Raw genomic sequence first — 9810 nt, 5'->3', positions numbered from 1 at the left:
AAGGTGTAGTGTTTGGACAAGTAAAATAATAAGCACCACTTGAAAAGAAAGGGAGAAAAAGAAAAAAAATATTTTGAGCAAATGTAGTAATCGATAAGTGGTGGTTTGTTACAATTGCACCTAATAGAGTGGGATGTTGTAAATAAAACTGGGGTGGAATATCTAGTTGACATAAGTATGGTTTTAAAGGTGAATGTAATTGTATTAAAAGTGCTTAGGGAGGTTAGTCACTATATCCAAATATATCCTACCCGTCCCTTAGCCAACATTACAACCAAGTGAAGTCCTAATTGATCTTAGACTGAGTGGGCTCGATTAGTAGAGTTGTACACTATGGGCAAGACTATGGTGCATCTTTGTGGCATGCGAATGTTCTTTTTGAGAGTGAGCGAATTTTGTCTATCTAAGTTCCTAATTGTTCTATATATCATTATATGTGGAACTACTCTCTTGTGTGATGTGAGGACATGTGATTCACGAAGGAAAGGCAAGTCTTGACTTTTGTGTAGAGTAATTTGAGTAAGTATGAATATTGCACAACACGTGAGAGTCGACATTTGAGGCGAAGATTGTTCACTACTAGGCGTAACTTTGGTGATTTGTTCTTGCTGTGATGCGTTAGGGAATAATGCTTAGTAAAGGAACCTCTATAGAGTGTGGTGGATTGCTCGAGGACTAGCAATGATTTAAGTGTGGGGTGTTGATAATAGGCTAGATTTATGTAATTTGGCGACTATTTCTGCCCCAGCTTGATTATGTTTCACTGTTATAATATAATTAAATGATGATAAATTGGCTCTTATTGTGAATTTCACACGTTGCAGGAGTGAGTAGCATGTATGAGGACTAAAAACTATGATTGGAGCTAAATTGAAGCAAGAAAAGGCCCTAGGAGCTGAGCACGTGGGAAGATGAGAGAAAGAAGAGATGAAATGAAGACCTGGACTAGCGCGGTCACTAGTGCGACCGCGCTAGCCCAGAAAGTCTAGGCAGAATGATATGCCATATGCACGGTCATTAGCACGTCCACTAGCACGACCGGGCTAGCCCAATTCCGGAAAATTAAACTTCAGGGGTAAACTTGGAAGTTCGAGGGTAAATTCACTTAACCTATAGAAGGTCCAGCTTGCCCAAGGAATCATTATCAAGGTTTTCATAGCTTAGTTGAAGGCAAGGAGAGGCCAGAGGCAAGGAGGATAATTCAACATCGAGTTCTTCCTTTCTTCCTTTTGTTTTTACGATTTGGGATGAATTTGAATATTGTTATGATGAACAATAGTATGAGTAGCTAAATTTTTAGTCTAAGGTTTTGATGGAAAGTATTGAAGGATGAACTTCTTGTTATGTTAATATAGTTTGCCTAGTTAATCTCTATTTATTCAACTATGTGCTTGTTGTAGTTAATTAATAGGATCCTGAATTAGATAACCCTATTTAGTGTGCATAACTCGGGAGAGAGTGCATATTTAGGTAATTATTGAACAACACCACTCCCGAAGTATATAAGGGATCAATAACTGAGGGTTTAAAGGCGAGATTAGGGATAACGAAGCCTTGGGTGTAATCTAAAGTGAGCTGTAATAAACAAAGCCAGCTACCGTATCTCGGGAGAGTGCGTCTAGTAAATTATCGTGATTACTCGAGAGAGATTTATGGTAATAAGAGTGTTCATGATTGATAGAGATGATTAGGCAATTCTATGTGAAACATAACTAGAAGGGATTCCATCAATAGGGGAAATCATAACCTTAGAACCTTCTCTTAATTGTTTACAACTTAATCACAGTTAGTTTTCTGTTGTTTATTTATATTCATTCTTAGTTTGTAGAAATATCCTCAATTGTTATTCATAACGTTGAGAAGTTGATTCCATGGAATTTAGTAAGTCTAACCAGAGTAATTGATAGGTTAATTCCTTGTGGGTTTGACTCTGGGCTAAATACTCAGATTATATTTTCAACGTCTTCGTGTCCTTTTTATAAGGCATTGTTCGGCGTGATCAAAGGTCGAGGGCCTATGTTGTGAGGAACATCTAATTATTATTATGAAGCCGAGGGCCTGAGATTTGTATGTCATGAGGTTTCTTGTTCATATGAGGCCGAGAGACTAGTGATGATGCCACGAGATGGCTTGATATTGCACTTGGGCTATAAGGGGCCCCTCCAGGAGTCTGGACACCCCCAGTGAGCATGGGTACACAGTGTGCCGTGAGAAATAGCCCGAAGGGCTGGTGTTGTTCTATGATTTTGCCCGGGGGGCGAACCTTTATGTGTTTATCATCCCAATTTGCCTGTCATTTGCTTGCTTAATTATTAAAAAAAGGCATTTTGTGAAGTTTTAAACTGAACTCAGTAATTTTACACATCTTTACTGTTTTCTTATATCCTATAATGTGCCTTGCGTGATTTCTTGCTTTTAGTCTTTATTTATGATTATTACTCACTGAGTTGGAGTACTCACCTTACTCCCTACACCCCATTTGCAGATTAAGGCATTGTTGATCCAGCTAGCGAGGGTTGAGAGCTCCCGACTGATTTTAAAGTTCACGAGGTAGCTGATTGGCGTCTACAGTACCGTGTTTCTCCCCCTTTATCTCGTTTCTTTATCTTTCTCAGTTATTCAGTAATAGCTTAGTAGACATTTCAGACTTGTAGTGGATCGATAGATGCTCATGACTAGTGACACCCCGGTATCGGGCTGTGTTTGGTTTTATTTCCGCAAACTGTAATGTTCACTGCTTACTCTTAGATTATTTACTATATTTTAGACTTAATTCTTATTGTTCGATTGCTTAAAACTGAAATGGGAAAGTGTCGTCTGGCCACGTCTTCATGAGAGGTGCAATCACGACTGAGTTAGGGTTTTGGTTCGTGAGAACTTTCCATTTTTGGTTTTCCTTTGCCATTTGTATTACTTGGAGGAGGAGGTGGTGGATGACCTCTAGATCTGGTGTGATATGCTGATGATGCTAGTATAAGCGAACCAACCTTAGGGCATGGGAATAAAGAATAAGGAAAAACAAAAGGTACACAAGTTAGTAAGGATTTTGAAATGTTTGCAATATTTAAACACATATTGCGGGAATGTAAATTCGCGTCCTAATTTTGAACCTTGTTGTGACCGAGTGTGATAAACGGCCTGTTTTCTCACGAGTTACCGCTCTGTTTCCCCCATTTCTGCTTCTTATTGCTTTGTTTATCAGTTCTATGCGTGATCAGGTTGGTTGGCTCGGCTTCGGAAAGGTCTTGGTAAGGTTTGAGACACTTATTCTCTTTTGAGGAAGCTTAAGTTGGAAAAGTCAACAGGATATTGAATTATGTGTTAAAGGGCTCGGATGTGAGTTCTGATGGTTCAAATAGCTTTCGAAGGTGATTTTGGACATAGGAGCGTGATCGGACTGTGTTTTGGAGGTCCGGAGTAGATTTATGCTTTAGTTGGCAAAATTGGAATTTTGGCATTTTCTGGTTGATAGGTGAGATTTAGATATAGGGGTTGAAATGGAATTCCGAGAGTTGCCGCAGTTCCATTGTATCATTTGGGATGCGTGTGCAAAATTTCACGTCATTCAAACGTGGTTGTAACATCCCATACATTCGGAATAGATGTGGATATGTTAAAGGGGTATTAATTTGATACTTTAGACATATGTAGTCCTAGCGGGATGATTATGGGTGGAAATAGTTGTTTTGGAATCAAGACGGAGTGTGAGGTGCATAAGATTTGACAAAATCAACTAAGTATGCAGAAGGTCTGTCTTCCAGCAGATTTTAGTGAAAATATTGAAGCCATTTGGAAAAACTCAAAGCATGAAAGTTGTAGGCCTTTGAAGTAGCTTTCCAACGATATATTTTGAAGCCCAAATAGAGCTCTGTGCAAAAGGTTATTCCTCTTTTACATAAAGGTGTGCAACCACTGCGGTCCTGTCGCATTTTTACCGCGGCCGCGGTGGCGAGGCAGTGTCTCAGCGATTTACCGCGGTCGAGACCGCGGTCACGCCAACCGGGACGCGGTGGACGACTTGGGAGGTCATTGGTTTAGCCTTATTTCATCCCCTACAGCCCCAAAACATAAAAGCTTGCCCTAGAAAGGAAAACTCTCAAAAACCTAACTCCTTAAAAGGTCCCTCCACCACCCAAGGTAAGTTCTAATGGTGATTCTATGTTTATTTCAATTCCCCAACATCTTATTAACATGGTTAAACCCTCCATATCATTAGATATTCGATTGGGACATCGTTTTTGAGAGAAGAAACCCTAGAACTCGAATTCAAGGAGATTGAACATCAAAAAGGTAATATCTTCACCCTCTAATTGATTCTATCATTGAATTAATGATTATAGACTCTAGTTCATGAGATATGAGTTGATGGGTTTGATAGAAAAGCATGAATGATGATAGGTTTGGGTTGTTGATTGGTTATTATTGGTTATGGGTGTTGATTACGTAAAGAATAATGTTGATTATAACCATTTGAGACTTTAGAATTTATCTAGAAGCAAGAGAATGGGTTATTGGGTGTAGAGATATCACTATAAGGGCTATGAAGCTTTATGCCACCAACTGTTTGATAAAATGCCTAAGTGACCAAAACATGAGTATTATTGCTAATACGGAATACCTTTGACTTGTATTTATATAGATTGAAGTTGAAAGGGTTGGCGAATGTTGTATTACGCTCAAGAATAGGAAGTTAAGGTATGTGAGGCTAAATCTCTATGTTTGGGAATATTAATGATCCTCCCTACACTACGTTTCTTTTACGACGTATCAATTGCCTCAGAAATATAGTTAAGCCTAGTTCCTTGAATAGTTGTAGAACTTCTATTCTCTTGCTTCATAACTCGTTCATGACTTTCATTCTGAACGTTGTGAGCTCAGTGCATATTCAATATAGACTTGGGTTTGATGCCCCTGAGTCTTAGTATAGATTACTCAGTATGGCATAAACAGTTGAAGTTTCAGTGTTCATAATCAGTTCAAGAATACATGTCTCAGTCTAGTTCTATTTAGTATTCCAGTATTATGTAATTCAGTGTGATCCAGTATTCCAGTATTATGTAACTCAATGTGATTCAGTATTTCATTGTCATATATTGCGGTATGATTCTCAGTTCCTGATTTATAACCCTGAATGTTGAACACTTGTATTTGGGCCTGAGGCCGCATTTTATACTTTATGCATCTTTAGGCCTGAGGACGCAGTTTATGCTTTATGCATTTTGGACCTGAGGTCGCAGTTATGTATACATATACTTGGGCCCGAGGCCGCAACTTGTGCACATATATATATTGGTCTTGAGGCCGCAGTTTAATATTCATATAAGCAGATGTTCATCATTCAGAAGAGGAGTATTCATATCCTTACTTCCTTTCAGTTCAATTATTAGTTACCGCTCAGTTATTAGCTATCATATCAGTTACCAGTTATCAATTCAGTTATCAGTTATCAATTCAATTACCAGTTATCAGTTAGTAGTTATTAGTTATCATTTTAGTTTCAGTTTGAATCATTATCATTTCAGTTATCAATTATAAATTCTCAGTTATCAGCTTAGTTTCAGTTTTAGCATTTATAATTCTTTCTTTCAGTTTCTTTACATACCAGTACAATTCAAATGTACTGACGTCCCTTTTGCCTGGGGCCTGCATCTCACAATGCAGTCAATGAATTACAGGTTGATGATTCCAAACGCTAGGATTCACGTACCAGCTATTTGGTGATCCCAGTTCTTTCGGGGAATTATCATTACCTTATAGTCTTCAGTATTTTTTTTAGACAATCAGTGTTTTCAGTAATTTATTAGAGGCTTCATAGACTAGAGTAACAGTTAGACAAAGTCTCAAACTTTTCGTATTAAGCTATGTTGGCTACAAATATGTTTCAGAATTGTATTAGTATTTTCGTACTTTGATTTATATAATTCAGACTTTCAGTATATCAGCATATGTTAGTTTATCTTCTGCATTCAATATGTTATGTATCACATGTTGATTCAGACAGCCAGTTGGTTCGCTCGGTCACATGTAGTCAAGCACCGAGTACTGTGTTACGTCCAGGTCCAAATTCGGGGCATGACAGTGGTTTGGTAGACTTTTTGATCAAAAGTGTAATTCGGAAGATTTTGAAACCTTAGGCTTGAATTCGATGTGTTGTGGGTGATTGGATGTTGTTTGGGGTGTTTTGAAGATTGGTATAAGTTTGGATAGTGGTATAGGACTTGTTGGTGCTTTTGGTTGAGGTCCTGGGGGCATCGGGGTGATTTCGGATGGTTCGCGGAATGTCTAGAATTTGGAAATTGCAGCTGAAGTTTTAAGACTGCTGTCATAACCGCATCTACGGTTGGTAGGCCGCAGGTGCGACCCCCGCAGATGCGGAGGACTAGTCGTAGAAGTGGAAAGAGCCTAGGAAGGTAGGAACCCCAGAAGCGGTTGAGGAACCGCGCCTGCGATGGAGCAGGTGCGGATTAGGCATCGCAGATGCGGAGATTGAGGATTTAAGTGAGTACCGCAGATGCAGTGTCTTGGACTGCAGAAGCGGTATCTGGACCTCAGGTGTGAAAAACCTGGGCCAGAAGGTATAAAAGCATTCCTTCGCGATTTTTGTGTTGTTCTTCACCATTTCAAGTCGGTTATGGAGGTTTTAGGGAGATTTTGAAGAGGGAATCAAGGGATATCGTCTGGAGGTAAGATTTTTGAGTTTAATAATCGATCCTATGGCATTATTTCACTGATTTGGCCTAAGATTAATGGAAATTAAGGGTTAAAAATTGGGAAACTATGGCTTGGTGTTGGAGACCTTGACTTGAGGATTTGAGGGGCCATTTGTGGTTACATTTTGGGACTTTTAATATGTATGAATTCGTGGGGAGATGAGGAATCTATTGATATAAATTTTATCGAATTCCGAGATGCGGTCCCCGGGGTCAGGTTTTGGTTAATTTCGGGATTTATGTTGTAAATTGATTATTTTCGCATGGGCTTCGTTTCCTTAGCATATTTTGACATCGTGATTCTTATTTTGGATAGATTCGACACATGTTGTGGCCGATTCGAGCGGCAAAGGCGTTGCGGGCTAGAGTTTGGACTAGATTGAGGTAAGTAATGATTTTAAATGTTGTCCTGAGGGTATGGAACCCCAGAGTACACATTGTTGTGCTATATTGAGGTAATACACACGCTAGATGAGGAGCGTGGGGTCGTGTACCGTTGGGGATTGTGACTTAGTCCATCCCGAATGACTGTTTTACCGCGTATTTGATTGAAAACTGTTTGTTGTCATCACGTTTTGGGCGGAATGCTATATTTGGGCCTAGTGCCATCTATTTGGACCCTTAGGGGATCTTTACTGATATTTCCTCACTGTTTTGACTTTATACTTGTACTCAGTCATGCTATATTCTACTGTTTTTATAACTCAGCCATGTTTACTCTATTTTAATACATTAAATGATATTTTAAATGATAATTTGGGCTGAGCATCATGGTTTACTGTTGCCCGAGTGGCTTATAAGATTCTGGCTGAGTAAGGTCGAGGTCTTGTGTTGTGAGGATACACTGATATGAGGTCGAGGGTCTGAGTTGTACGCCACGAGGTGGCTTGATATGAAGCTAAGAGCCTATTGATTATGCCACGAGATGGCTTGATATTGCGCTTAGGCCGTAAGGGGCCCCTCCTAGAGTCTTCACATCTCTAGTGAGCGCGGGTACCCATTGTGGTATGAGATATAGCCCGAGGGGCTGGTATTGTTCCATGATATTTCCCGAGAAGTGGATTTTGTTGACATTGTGCTCGAGAGGCGGATTTTTCTGTGTTTATCTGTTCTAGCTGCTTTTCATTTAATTGTTTAATTATTAAAAAGGTGTTTTAAAGAAGCTTATTCTGAACTAAAGTGTCTTTATATGTTTTCATTGTTTCATTGCTTTTACTGGTTTTATACTGCTTCTTTATAGCATGTTGATGTGCTTTTATGTGATTTCTTATTGCTCAGCCTTCAATTATTGTTATTACTTACTGAGTTGGAGTACTCACTTTACTCCCTGCATCCTATGTGCAGATTCAGGTGCTTTAGGTCCCGCTAGTGAGTGTTGATTATTCCAGCTCAGGTGGATTCGGAGATTCACTAGGTAGTTGCTCGGCGTTTGCAGCCTAGTGCTTCTCCCTCTATCTTATTTTCTCTTGTTTTAGTTCTGTAATAGAGTATGTAGACCCTTCCTATCTTTAATCGGTTATTAGATGCTTATGACTGGTGACACCCCGATGTCGGGCTGTAATGGGTTTTCTGCTAATTGTAATATTTCACTGTTTATTTGAGATTAAATTATGTTAAATACTTAATTAGTATTATTTCAATGGCTTAAAAATGAATTGGTTGTTGTGTCGGCTGGCCTTGTCTTCACGAGAGGAGTCATCACGATCGGGTCTAGGTTTAGGGTCGTGACACCAAGGTAGGCCTAGGGACAAATAAATTTGGAGAAATTTAGTGTCAATAATTGCCTCATTTCATTAATGTAAAAGTAAACAAACCAAACGAAACTAAATGAGATAATGTTGCTAATGGCACTTGGCCTTATTACATTTGAAAGAAAAGCAAGTAAATGTACTCTACATGGTCCCAGAGGGACCCTCTCTAGACCGTATGCTGTTGTTGATCAACTCTTCTAACTCACACAGGTTCAGCAGTAGGAATGCCCTTGTCAGATGGCTTCCTTTATTTCCTTCAGCGTTCTGGATTTTGGTGATCCTCTTCCTCATCTTCTCCTCCAATTGCATCGAGTTGTACTCCAGATATTCAAGCCTCTCCCTGGATTTGACAGCTCTTTCTTTCCCCTTGTTAATCATTTCCATATCAGCCTTATGATGCGCCATATGCTGAGTTTCAGACTCTCGAACTCTTTTCCGTAGCTTGTTGTACTTCACCTCTACTTCAGCAACCTCGTCTATGACCCTGTTTCCTGGACCAGCCCTTGGCTCAAAACCCCCGACTATGTTGTCCTCCAACCATGAAGGGTAAAGGTATGAGTGGCCCGCATGATATCGGTCTGGCTCTATAGTATCCTTCTCCACAATAATCTTCAAGGTCCACATATGGTGTGCTTCATTCTTATACGGGATGGCGTCACCTTGGAAATCGGCTCTGAAGTGACACATTTTAACGACCCGTGGTATAGTCCTTCAGCCATTTCAAGTTGTCATTTTTCTTTAGCCCCATCATCTTAAGGAATCCCCTAGCAATGTGATTTTTAGGTGCTAACAGATTAGGGCTATCCCAAGGTAACCCAGAAAATTCTCCTATTTCTTCTAGAAGGGAAGTCATTTCTATGTTCCCAAAACGGAACATAGCCCTTTCCTTATCCCAAAACATAGTTGCAGCCTCGATCAGCATTTTGTTGGGATGAAGATCCAAAAGAGAAGGCAAGTTTCCTAAGACTCGCTTCACATGGTTTTGATCACATGAAGGAATATCCCTCCATCAATCTAGAAATAGTGAGGGTATTCTACCAACCATACCGAATCTGGGGACCTCGTGCCTCATTTTCTGCAAAACAAAATAGAGTTAGGCCCTTTTCCCCTCTAAGTTCGTCTATTTATACAGTAATGATTAGCATATTGGCACTTATTTATCCAAATTAATGCAAATAATCGTGGTTACGTCAGTTGGGATTATGGAAACTCCGATGGACTTTTGGACTAGGCTTATCTTAAAGGGTTATTATGCGGACAACATATTAACCCGTCTAGGTTTGACCATGATGCATGTACACTTAATCAGAGTAAGGCTACTGTAGAGTTCTAGACTAGGACCCTTAACC

The sequence above is a fragment of the Nicotiana sylvestris genome, chromosome 10 (genome assembly GCF_000393655.2).
Source record: "Nicotiana sylvestris chromosome 10, ASM39365v2, whole genome shotgun sequence".
NCBI classification, from domain to species: Eukaryota; Viridiplantae; Streptophyta; class Magnoliopsida; order Solanales; family Solanaceae; genus Nicotiana; species Nicotiana sylvestris.
The sequence above is the reverse complement of the archived record's forward strand: the minus strand, read 5'-3'. Positions refer to the sequence as shown.